The 13,595-nt window shown below is 39.7% G+C and overlaps 1 protein-coding gene across 3 annotated transcripts in view; it reads right to left on the bottom strand.

The window, feature by feature from the left end:
- ZNF527 (zinc finger protein 527) overlaps positions 1-6,648 on the bottom strand; it is a 40,643-nt gene extending 33,995 nt beyond the window's left edge. For 2 of the 3 annotated variants that reach the window (XM_073796457.1, XM_073796459.1), the window contains exons 1-3: positions 6,546-6,648; positions 709-834; positions 108-203 (exon numbers count right to left, since the gene is read on the bottom strand). The gene's annotated coding sequence lies outside the window, so the exon portion shown is untranslated. Of the gene's footprint in view, positions 1-107; positions 207-708; positions 835-6,545 lie in introns of all 3 variants that reach the window. The other variant, XM_073796458.1, reaches the window with a different exon arrangement.
- Between the last annotated feature and the right edge of the window lie 6,947 nt (positions 6,649-13,595).

The following is a 13,595-nucleotide window of genomic DNA, read 5'->3' as shown; positions in this document are numbered from 1 at the left end:
ACAGTAAGATTCCTTTAGATGGTCAAAAAATATAAGCTGACACTTCACCTCAGGTCTCCTCTCTGATCAGCTGATGTGTTACTCCTGCCTCACTCCTTTTCACTTACCTAAGCTTGTGGTTCCTGTCACCATTCTCTCTTCCAGCCATGGCTCTTTCCCATTCTCAAGTAAGGAGATTACAGATGGTTTAGGCCTTCTGGTTCCTGCTTGAGAGAAGAAAAAGAACTTATCAATGCTATGAACTTCCCAGAATTGGGAAGCAATGCTTTGATAGCCCAGAATAAGGAGAGTTATAGCTACCTTAGAATTCTTTTTCACACAATACTATCCCCAGCCAACTCTATCAGAATGCAGATTCCAGGGACCCATGTCCAACGTTCTCAAAATGAATCACCATGGGATGGATGTTCAAAATCAGAATTTTTACCATGCTTAAGGAGACTTAATATAAATCAAAAATTTAAAACTAATGGCCAAATAAGGATAAGAAAATCATCTGAAGAATAGGTAAGATCAAGGTCCCAGCATTCTGAACATTATGAAACAGGCAACATGAACCTGCCCATTTCTAATTCCACAAAGCACCTAAAGCTTCAGAGTATAGGAAACATACTGGCATACAAATCATAATTTCCCCCCGAGTCATAACGTAGCAAACAAAGGAATATGGAACTCTTATTTTGAGTTTAGAAAGAATGATATACTTACCCAGTGAAACCAGGTTGCTTTAGTTCTCCAACATCACACCTTTGTACAAGTCCCTCTGAGCAGGGTCCAGGAATTCCCACTCCTCCTGAGAGAAGTCAATGGACACATCCCGAAATTCACCAACCTCTAAAATGAGAAACCCTTTATGAGTATGATTGTGTATGCCACTTTTATCACAGAGAAAACTTTTTATTAAGGGCATTAATAAAAAGTCTTAATTTAAGGATTGTCTATAGTAGTGTTTCTGGTGTAGCTCCAAGAAAGGTAATTTTGAGTGTCTGCAATAATCCTAGTTTTTTAAACTCTACCTTAGCTACTTCAGATTTTACTATATTTTAAAGAACATAGAGTTTTTACACATAAGAAAAAATAGCAAACAACAAACAAAACTGAAGATTCAATCAAAAACAAAAATGTATATGATACACACTGAATGCTTTAAAATCCTTACACATGAGAGATGAGGGTGGGCTATAGTACAGACCTGCAGGCAGTCTTCTATAAATTGCAGGGTCAAATCCCATCATTCCTCAAAGAAAATAGTTCCTGGCTCACTGTCATTTACTCCGACTCAACTCTTGTCTTAATTCATGGGAATTTCATATAGGTTAAAGACTTATATGCTGAAAACTATAAAACACTGATAAGGAAAATGGAATATGATTCAAAGAATGATATCCCATGCTCTTGGATTGGAAGAATTAATATTTTTAAAATGACCATACTACCCAAAACAATCTACAGATTTAATGTGATCCCTATCAAAATACCCATGACATTTTTCACAGAACTAGAACAAATACTCCTAAAGTTTACATGGAACCACAAAAGACCCAGAATTCCCAAAGCAATCCTGAGGAAAAAGAACAAAGCTGGAGGCATAACCCTTCCATACTTCAGACTATATTACTAAGCTACAGTAATCAAAACTGTAGTACTGGCACAAAAACAGATATGTAGATCAATGGAAAAGAATAGACAGCCCAGAAATAAACCCACACACCTTGTCAGTTAATCTGTGACAAAGGAGGCAAGAATATACAATGGAGAAAAGACAGTCTCTTCAAGAAGTGGTGTTGGGAAAGGTGGAGAGCTACATCTAAATCAATGAAATTAAAACACTCTAACACCATATACAAACATACACTCAAAATCATTTAAAGACCTAAATATAAGACATGATACCATAAAACCCCTAGAAGAGAACACAGGCAAAACATTCTGTGACATCATAAATCATAGCAATATTTTCTTAGATCAGTCTTCCAAGGCAAAAGAAATAAAAGCAAAAATACAGACGAGATCCAGCACATTCAGGGTGGTATGGCTGTAGACGGGAACAAAGACACAGATCTACTAGAGAATGGACTTGAGGATACGGGGAGGTGGAAGGGTAAGCTGGGACAAAGTGAGAGAGTGTCATGGACGTATATACACTACCAAACTTAAAATAGATAGCTAGTAGGAAGCAGTCGCATAGCACAGGGAGATCAGCTCTGTGCTTTGTAACCACCTAGAGGGGTGGGAGAGGGAGGGTGGGAGGGAGGGAGATGCAGGAGGGAAGAAATATGGGGACATATGTATATGTATAACTGACTCACTTTGTTATAAAGCAGAAACTAACACACCATTGTAAAGCAATTATACTCCAATAAAGATGTTTAAAAAGAAAAAAAAGCAAAACTACACAAATGGAACCTCATCAAACTTAAAAGCTTTTGCACAGCAAAGAAAACCATCAACAAAATGAAAAGACAGCCTACAACATGGGAAAAAATATCTGCAAATGATGTGACAGACAAGGGCTTAATATCCAAAATATACAAACAGCTCACACAACTCATTATCAAAAAACAAACAAACCACCGAATAAAAAAATGGGCAAAAGACATAAACAGACATTTCTCCAAAGAAGACATACAGATGGCAACAGGCACATGAAAAGATTTTCAACATCACTAATCATTAGAGAAATGTAAATCAAAATTACAATGAGGTATCACCTCACATGGGTCAGAATGGCCATCATTCAAAAGTCTACAAATAATAAATGCTGGAGAGGGTGTGGAGAAAAGGGAACCCTCCTACACTGTTGGTGGGAAAGTAAATTGGTGCAGCCACTATGGAAAACAGTATGGAGCTTCCTTAAAAAAACTAAAAGTGGAGCTATCATATGATCCAGCAATCCCACTCCTGGGTAAATATCTGGAAAAGATGAAAACTCTAACTTGAAAACATACATGCACCCCAATGTTCATTGCAGCACTATTTACAATAGCCAGGTCATGGAAACAACCTAAATGCCCATCGACAGACAAATGGATAAAGAAGATGTGGTACATATATACAATGGAATATTACTCAGCCATAAAAAGGAACAAAATTGGGTCATTTGTAGAGATGTGGATGAATCTAGAGACTGTCATACAGAATGAAGTAAGTCAGAAAGAGAAAAACAAATATCGCATATTAACGCATATATTTGGAACCTAGAAAAGTGCTATAGATGAACCGGTTTGCAGGGCAGAAATTGAGACACAGATGTAGAGAACAAATGTATGGACACCAAGGGGGGAAAGTGGCGGGGTGGTTGTGGTGGTTGTGGTGTGATGAATTGCGAGATTGGGATTGACATGTATACAATGATGTGTATCAAATGGATGACTAATAAGAACCTGCTGTATAAAAAAATAAATAAAATAAAATTCAAAAAAAGGGGAGTGTTTCCTTAATAACTCTTCCAGATTTTTCATCGTTAGTGTATAGGAACGCAAGAGATTTCTGTGCATTAATTTTGTATCCTGCTACTTTACCAAACTCATTGATTAGCTCTAGTAGTTTTCTGGTAGCATCTTTGGGATTCTCTATGTATAGTATCATGTCGTCTGCAAACAGTGACAGTTTTACTTCTTCTTTTCCAATTTGGATTCCTTTTATTTCTTTTTCTTCTCTGATTGCCATGGCTAAAAGGATTAATCTCCAAAATATACAAGCAGCTCATGCAGTTCAATACCAAAAAAAAAACCAAACAACCCAATCCAAAAATGGGCAGAATATCTAAATAGACATTTCTCCAAAGAAGATATACAGATTGACAACAAACACATGAAAGGATGCTCAACATCACCAATCATTAGAGAAATGCAAATCAAAACCACAGTGAGGTGTCATCTCACACCAGTCAGAATGGCCATCATCAGAAAATCTACAAACAATAAATGCTGGAGAGTGTGGAGAAAAGGGAACCCTCTTGCACTGTTGGTGGGAATGTAAATTGGTACAGCCACTATGGAGAACAGTATGGAGGTTTCTTAAAAAACTAAAAATAGAACTACCATATGACTCAGCAATCCCACTACTGGGCATATACCCTGAGAAAACCATAGTTCAAAAAGAGTCATGTGCCACAATGTTCATTGCAGCTCTATTTACAATAGTCAGAACACGGAAGCAACCTAAGTGTCCATCGACAGATGAATGGATAAAGGAGATGTGGCACATATATACAATGGAATATTACTCAGCCATAAAAAAATGAAACTGAGTTATTTGTAGTGAGGTGGATGGACCTAGAGTCTGTCATACAGAGTGAAGTAAGTCAAAAAGAGAAAAACAAATACTGTATGCTAACACATATATATGGAATCTAAAAATAAAAAAGCTTCTGAAGAAGCTAGGGGCAGGACAGGAATAAAGACGCAGACGTAGATGTGGAGAATGGACTTGAGGACCCGGGGAGGGGGAAGGATAAGCTGGAAGAAGTGAGAGAGTGGCATGGACATATATACACTACCAAATGTAAAATAGATAGCTAGCGGGAAGCAGCTGCATAGCACAGGGAGGTCAGTTTGGTGCTTTGTGACCACCTAGAGGGGTGGGATAGGGAGGGAGGGAGGGAGGCACAAAAGGGAGGGGATATGGGGATATATGTATACATATAGCTGGTTCACTTTGTTATACAGCAGGAACTAACACAACATTTTAAAGCAATTATACTCCAATAAAGATGTTAAAAAAAAGAAAACAAATGTATGGTTACCAAAGGGGAGAGGGAGCAGGGAGGCATAAATTAGGATCATGGGATTAACAGATACAAACTACTATACATAAAATAGATAAGAAACAATCACAGGGACTTATATTCAATATCTTATAATAACCTATAATAAAAAATAATATGAAAAATGTATATAGAGAGATATACAGATATATAAAAAACTGAATCACTTTGCTGTACACCTGAAACTAATACAATATTGTACATCAACTATACTTCAATTAAAAAAGAAGAATGAAATATCATACAAATGAGGAACTCTGAGCTATAAGTGTTGGCTGACATCTAAACTGATTCGTTTTAACCTGTCTAAAAACATGTAAATCTCCACCACAGAAAGCAAATTAGAATCAAGTGAAGAGCGCTTTCTCTGCAAAATATCTGAACATAGTATAATCAAGGGAGATATGAGTAGTAAACCACTCCACATCAAAACCACAGTGCATCTTTTCTGGAGATAATCAGTACAAAAGTGCTTAGCATGCTATCTACGTACTTGTTCAGTAAATGTTAAATGCATCCAGGTAAGTTAATTTCATCAAACCAATTCCAAGGGTAAGACAGTTTGTCCTTTGGCCCCTTTAGTATCTTTACCCAAATCATGGATTTAAGCATATCAAAGCCTTTATCACAAACCTTCAAAACACAGCTTACTCTAAGGTACAGTCCCCACTCCAGCCTGGCATTCAGACTCTGGCTGACCTGTGCCCACCTAAGCTAAGAGGTGGTGAATCCAAAAAGAACTTCCCAGGCCAGGCAGGGGAAAGTCAAGGAGTGAGGCAAGGAGGGAGGGATTTGGTCAGTGGTTTCCACCTCAGTGTCCAGCGGAGCAAAGGGAAAGGTAGGAAGTGGAACTTGCTACCACTTGTGGACTTGGCAGGCCACGTCTAATTGGAAACTTCGCCAACCCAGAATGTGGACCAAGCACAGTAAGAATGACCTGTTGACAGAGAAACAGATTATCCAGATTTTTAGGTGAAAATTCCCTATTATTAATGCTGAAAACTCATTCTAACTTAATAACTGTTTTCATCAAACCAAGTCCCTCCCTGGTGGACATGTGTACAGCTATTGTATCTTCAGCTGGCTTGCTTAAAAAAAAAAAATCAACCTTAAATAAGCCCACAGGCCATGACACTCTCCAAAACTTTGGCAAGGGCAGTGTATTTCCTGCCTTCCTCTTTCCCCCTGGCATGTCTTCTCTAGCCTACCAAATCCTGGAAGGCAGTCTGCCCGTTCCCCCTGCAAGTCCTCCCACACTTCTCCAGCCCACGGGAGTCTCTGATACCTCTGCCCTCCTCCTACATCAACCACCACTGGCATTTAAGCACTGACATCCCTATTTTTTTGTTTGTGTGTTTGTTTATCATTTAACTTAGATTTATTATACTTTAAAAGAAATTTTATTGGAGTATAGTTGATTTATAATATTATGTTAGTTTCAGGTATACAGTAAAGTGAATCAGTTATACATATACGTATATCCACTCCTCTTTTAGACTCTTTTCCCATATAAACCATTATAGAGTACTGAGTAGAGTTCCCTGTGCTATGTAGTAGGTCCTTATTAGTTACCTACCTATTTTTTCTTTAAATGCTCCATCTGTGCTGTTCAAAGGAAACCACTTTGTGAAATGCCACACGGATGGAGCAGAGAGAGCTGCCCCAGCAGGCTCCAAGATCAGAGCAGTTCAGACTGACCACAAGGCAGTGTCCAGGGCAGGAGAAGGAAATGGATGTACCAAAGGACAGTGAGGGTGAAATTTCAGTAAATACCCACCTTTCTTCTAATTCTCCTGAGCCTATCAGCCATTTTCACGTCTCCCTGAGAGCTTTCCCAGAGATGAGCATAGCCTCCAAAACGCAGATCTGAGGAACTGAAAAGAAATGAGAGGTGCTGGGAGAAAGGCCTTCTGTACCAGCTGAAGAGGGGCCTGTCCAAGGCCGCAAAATGAAGCCGAGGATTGCAGAACACGCTGGCACTTCCCAGACCTCAGCTGATGGAAAAACGAGAGTCGAGAGGGGCCACAAGGCCAGTGGCACTAACTTCCAGTACTCCAGTCAGAGGAAGAGCCTCCAGCACCCACATGAGTTTAAAATGCCTCTGAGGGCTTCCCTGGTAGTGCAGTGGTTAAGAATCCACCTGCCAATGCAGGGGACACGGGTTTGAGCCCTGGTCGGGGAAGATCCCACATGTCGCAGAGCAACTAAGCCCATGCCCCACAACTGCTGAGCCTGCGCTCTAGAGCCTGCGAGCCACAACTACTGAGCCTACGTGCCACAACTATTGAAGCCCGCGTGCCTAGAGCCTGTGCTCCACAACAAGAGAAGCCACCACAATGAGAGGCCCGCGCACCGCAACGAAGAGTAGCCCCTGCTCGCCACAACTAGAGAAAGCCCACGCACAGCAACGAAGACCCAATGCAGCCAAAAATAAAAATAAATAAAATAAAATAAAATAAATAATAAGCTGCCTCTGAGCCCCCCAGCTGCAGGAAAGGCCGGTTTCGAAACCCCTTTCCAGCAGCTAGTTCCAAGTACGCGAGGCGCATGCGCAAGCGCATCACGTGGGCTGCTGTGCTTCAGGCTGGTTGGTGGGTTGATGGAGGGCGGGTGGACTGCAGGCTCCCCGGAAGCGAAAGTGGGGAGCTAGGACCTTGACGGGAGGTAGGCCTTTGAGGCAGAGAGGTATGAATATGTTTTTCTTTCGTATGCCTCATATTAGGGTCCCGATATCTGGGGTTCACTTAGAATTCAGGATTAGGTCACACAGAAACTGTCTTAGTTTGCAGCAAGTCCGTTTCACGAAGAAATTTGTTAAATGGTGAGGTCAGAACAGTGCTAAATCAAAAAGAAGAGACAATTCATACCTGAAATACCATGTGTGGGCTTTAACTGGGTTCTGGTTTGCACAAGTCACCTGCAAAAGACATTTTGAGAAACATTATGTAAATTTTAACCTAAACTGAAAATTAGATTTTGTTGGGGCATTATTGTTAGTTTTGTTAGGTAACCAGGGAAGCGGCCAAGGAGGAAAAATAATTCTAATTTTCAGAGACACATGCTGAAGTATTAACCGTCTAATGATGTCTGGAATTTGTTTCAGAATATTTAAACTTTTGCTAAACCAAGGATATGGAGTAAAATGGAAGGAGAAGAACTGTTATGGAAGAAACAAACCCAAAATACTTAGGACCATGTGAACTGAATGCAATAGATGGACCTTGCTTGGATCAGTATTTTTCTCTGTGAGAAAGCAGTTATCACAATCGGAGAAATTTGAACATTGACTTTTTATTATACAACATTAAAAACAATCTTATTATTAGGTGTATTAGGCTGCTTAGCTAGGTATTTTTAAGTTTTTACATATTAGATAGATACATGGGAGAATTTATCATTAAAAATGTTATCTGGGATTTGCTTTAAACTCTTCCAGGAAAAATGTTGGTGGAGAAATAGATAAAACAAGATTGGAAGTATTTATAATTGCTAAAACTGAGAAATAGGTACATGGGCAGGCTTATTATAGTATTCTCAAATATTTTCATATGTTTGAAATTTTCATAATGAATGTTTGAAGTGTACAATTTTCAATAGTGTAGTTTAGATAAAAAACAAACACTGTAGAGAGAACACTGTTTTAGTGCCTGAAGCTGTTCATGCAAATAATCAATACATAATCTATAATAAGAATAGAAGAGAGTTTTGATTGCACCAAACTGAGGACTGTAGCCCAGGAATGCTGCCTCCACCAAGGAAGAAATTTCTCCAGAGAAGCATGGTTTTCAGCCCAGCTTCATATCTTATCAGAACAAATATCAAAAGGACAGTGTTACACTCCTTCAAGTTTTCCAAAGAGACAGATTAGCACATACATAATGAGTCAGCATGACCTTGGTGTCTGGGAAGGGAGCCTTATCTTCAAAGGAGTACTAGCATTGACATCATGGAGGGGGGTGGGCATTTATCCCTATCTTCAAAGTGGACCTTCTAAGCAATCTGGTAAATGTATTCTTTTCTTTAATGGTTAAAGGAGATGTACAAAATGCATGTTTGACAGGCCATGAGACAGGCTGTTCTCATTAGCATAAAGTTCAAGCCATATCGTGTATAAGCCAGAATGACTTCCCCATACCTTAACATGTAAAAATTTCTTCCATCAAAGCAATAACTGTGAAAATTATTACTGTGGCTATCATGTGGAAATTGGAGGACAAAAGTTAGCCCAGGATACAAATTATTAATTTTGAAATATTGAAGTCCAACTTTTTAAGTTAAACCAGGGTTCAGCAAACGACAGCCTCTGAGCCAAATTCAGTCCACTGCTTGATTTTGTAAATAAAGTGTTACTGGAACAAAGCTGTGCACATTTGTTTATGTATTTTCTATGGTTGCTTTCCTGCAAGAAGAGAGTTGTATGGTAGAGATTGTATGGCCAACAGAGCCTAAAATTTTATTAAAAGGCCCTTTATAGAAAAAAATTTCCAACACCAGGGTTAAATGAAAGAATATAGTTGGTAAGGGAAGTGATTACAGAGGAAAAAGAATGAAATTGAAAACTGTATCAATTATCCTTTGCTGTGTAACAAACCTGTCCAAAACTTAGAGGCTTGAAACAACAGTGATTGATTAGCTATCACCTGAATGGTTTTCCTGCTGGTCTCACCTGGACTCAACCTTAAAATTCAGTTAGGGCCAGGTGGTTTGGGATGGCCTAGGAATGCATTACTTACATGACACCTGATAAGCTGGTTGGTGAAGGGAGCCTCAGTTGGGAAGGCTCATCTCTACTTCATATCCAAAGAATGTGTGCCCATTTGCAATTTACCACAAACATCTTCCATAAGGACAGCAAAAGGCATTTTTGTTTTTAATGGGTTTTTCCCCAACATATTTGACATACAATTACCTGCACATATTTAAAGTATATAATTTTGATATTACCTGGCTTGTGTAAATATAGAATAATAGAAAAATATATTCAATATAATTCAAAATATATATTATATAGTATATATAATCACTAGTAGCAAGGTAGTGAATATATATTCTGTCACTGTAGATTAGTTTTCATTTTCTAGAGCTTTCTATAAATGGAATCATATAGCATATACTCCTTTTTTGTCTGTCGTCTTACACTCAGCATAATTATTTTGAGATGCATCTGTTGGTGGATATTTGGGTTGTTTCCACTTTGGGGGTATTACAAATAAAGCTCCTAGGAGCATACCTGTAAAACTCTTTTTCTAGATGTATGTTTTAATTATTCTCAGGTGAATATCTATGAGTAAAATGGCTGGATCATTTGGTTAGTGTATGTTTATTTTTTTTATTTTTTGAGGTACGCGGGCCTCTCACTGTGGTGGCCTCTCCCGTTGCGGAGCACAGGCTCCGGATGCGCAGGCTCAGCGGCCATGGCTCACGGGCCCAGCCGCTCCGCAGCATGTGGGATCTTCCCGGACCGGGGCACGAACCCGTGTCCCCTGCATCGGCAGGCGGACTCTCAACCACTGCGCCACCAGGGAAGCCCTGTATGTTTAATTTTTAAAGAAACTGCCAAACTATTCCCCAAATTAGTTGTACCATTTTACATTCTCACCAGCAGTGTGTGAGAGTTCCAAATCCTCCAGATCCTTGCTAACCCTTGGTATGGGCAGGCTGTCTAATTTTAGTTACTATAATTAATTAATATTTTATGGCTGGGTAGAATCCAGAGGATGCAAAAGAGTATAAAGTCAAAAGTCAGATTTCCCTCAGTACTCCTTACCAAGTCAATCTCTTCCCCAAGGGTAATCTCTGCTAACTATTTAGTGAGCATCTTCAATTCTGTGCATTTGTACACACACACACACACACACACACACACACACACACACACACATACACTTGCATAGGTAGTTTATTTCCATAAGTGGGAAACATGAGCAATGCTCTAACGTTCACTTTCTTAATTTACTCTCTTGGTAATATTCCACACACAGAGCTGAACTATAAGTGTGGGTATACTTTATTTGGGAGTATCATATCTTTTTAAAGAATTCCCGGGCTTCCCTGGTGGCGCAGTGGTTGAGAGTCCGCCTGCCGATGCAGGGGACACGGGTTCGTGCCCCGGTCAGGGAAGATCCCACATGCCGCGAAGCGGCTGTGCCCGTGAGCCATGGCCGCTGAGCCTGCGCGTCCGGAGCCTGTGCTCCGCAACGGGAGAGGCCACAGCAGTGAGACGCCCGCGTATCGCAAAAAAAAAAAAAAAAAATTCCCTGATACTTGAGTATGAGGATATTTCCAGGAATTCTCTATTATAGACAATGCTCCAATCAGCAGTCACACGTATTATACTTGTACATATGAGCAAGAGTTTCCTTATGAGAGATAAGGAAAAAGATTCTCTGAATACATTTTAAATACTTTAGATCTTGCCAAATTGCCCTTCAGAAAGACTGTACTAACTTAATTGCACCAACAAAGCTTGACAATGCCTCTTGCTCAGGATTGCCATATACTCCGAGTTTCAATACTTGGGATATACTGACAAATTAGTCACTGTTTATCACAAATTCAAATTAAACTGAGCATCCTGCATTTTTATTTGCTAAATCTGGCAATGCTTCTTTTTCCTGACATCTTACTGATACTCAATATTTTACATTTGTAAAAATCTGAAGGGAAAAATATTACACTACTGTTTTGATTTGTGTTCAGATCATATAAGTAGGAGAACAACATAATGAAACTAATGAAAAAGTAATATATAAAAGAACAGAAATAAATGAAATTTAAAACTGTAGCATAAATATATCAATCCAAAATCTGGCATTAGAAAATAAAATAAAATAAATAAATCACCTACTAATATTATCAAAAAGAATAGAAGAAGCACAAACACAAAAATAAAAAAAAAGGGGGGGGGGGAATAACCAGAAATACAAAAGGTGTTACAAGAGTTATTACTCATATATAAATCTGTATAAGTGTATAAAAATAAATATGAATATCTGCTAGAAATAGATGTTATGCTTGTATTATAAAAGTTGACTCTAAAGGTATAAACAAACTAAAAGGCTAATAACTATGGAAGAAATCAAAGAAGTATCAAAATGCTTAACTCCCAGAAGCTACCAGGTTTGGAGAGTTCACTGGTGAACTCGTTTCAAATTTTCAAGGAAAAAAATTACCAGTATAATTTTAAATTTCTAATGCTTTAAAGACAGGACTTTTCATGATTTAAAAAAATGGACTAATTTTTGGAACAGTTTTAGGTTCACAGCAAAACTGAGCGCCAAGTACAAGAGTTCCCATATACTCGCTGTTCCAAAACGTGTACAACCTCCCCCACTACCACATTCCAAATCTCAGTGGTACCTTTGTTACAATTGGTGAACCTACATTGACACATCATTATCACCCAAAGTCCGTAATTTACATTACAATTCACTTTTAGTGTTGTACAGTCTATGGGTTTTGACAAATATATAATGATATGTATCCACAATTGTAGTATCATGCAGAATGGTTTGACTACCCTAAAAATCCTCTGCGTCCTGTCTATTCAGCCCTCTCCCTAACCCCTAGCAACCACTCATCTTTTTGCTGTCTCCATAGTTTTGCCTCTTCTGAAATGTCATGTGGTTGGAAGTACATGGCCTTTTCAGATTTTCATTTAGTAATATACATTTAAATTTCTCCATGCCTTTTTGTGACTTGGTAACTCATTTCTTTTTAATGCTGAAAAATACTCCACTGTCTGGATGTACTAGAGTTTATCTAGCCATTCATCTACTGAAGGACATCTTGGTTGCTTCCAAATTTTGGCAATTTTGAATAAAGTTGCTATAAACATAACTATGCAGGTTTTTGTGTGGACCTAAGTTTTCAACTCCTTTGGGTAAATATGAAGAAGCATGATTGCTAGATCATATGGTAAGAGTATTAGTTTTATAAGAAACTGTCAAACTGTCTTTCAATGTAGCTATACCATTTGGATGGGTGTGGCTCCCATCAGGTCCCTGGAAGGGCTGCTACTTAGTCACTGGATGGGCCCCTGGGTGGTAAGGACGGGCTCTGGACTGTGGCTGAGAGGGGCTACAACCAAGCCCCAGGGCTGTTTCAGTTTCCACAGCTAAAATTGAGGTCTACAAACCTGGCTGTGGAGGTACAGATGGGTGTTTCTCCTGCCAGGTCCCTGGATTAGCTGGACTGCTCCCTGACTGTGGCTAGAGAGGCTGGAGCCAAGCATAGGGCCATTTCAGGATCTCCTGAGATGCAGATGTGTCTCCCATAGGGTCCCTGTGCCAGCAGAGCTGCTCATGGACTGTGGCTGGAAGGAGCTGGAGCCAAGTATAGGGCCTTTTCAGGATCTCTGGGGATGGAAATGAAGTGTCTCCTACTGGGAACCTGGACCCTCAGGACAGTTGACAGACTGTAGCTGCTGAGGGCCCTTTCAGGATCTACAGGGTCAGAGATGGGAATGTCTCCTGCAAAGTCCCTGTGCCAACAAGACTTCATGGACTGTGGCTGTGACGGCCTGGAGCCCAGTTATAAGTCTTTCAGAATCTACAATCTGACTGAGCTCAGATTGCTTTGGTGGGCTTACCTCCAGGGACTCCTGAACCCTGGCTGAAAAGGAATAGAACTTGTTCACACACCAATTCAGGGTCTACAGCTGGGACTGAGGTCTATTACCCAATGCATAGGTGCACGTTCATCCTTCCAGGTTCCTTAGTGTATGGTACTGGTGACAGAACCAAAGTCAAATGGGACTTTAGCTGAATTCTTGGGGGTACAGAGCCGTTTCTTGGTCTGTAGCCAGGACCATGGTTGGTGGGTCAGT

Source organism: Tursiops truncatus, chromosome 19 (genome assembly GCF_011762595.2).
Source record: "Tursiops truncatus isolate mTurTru1 chromosome 19, mTurTru1.mat.Y, whole genome shotgun sequence".
Lineage (NCBI taxonomy): Eukaryota > Metazoa > Chordata > Mammalia > Artiodactyla > Delphinidae > Tursiops > Tursiops truncatus.
This window is presented reverse-complemented; position numbering and strand designations above follow the sequence as displayed.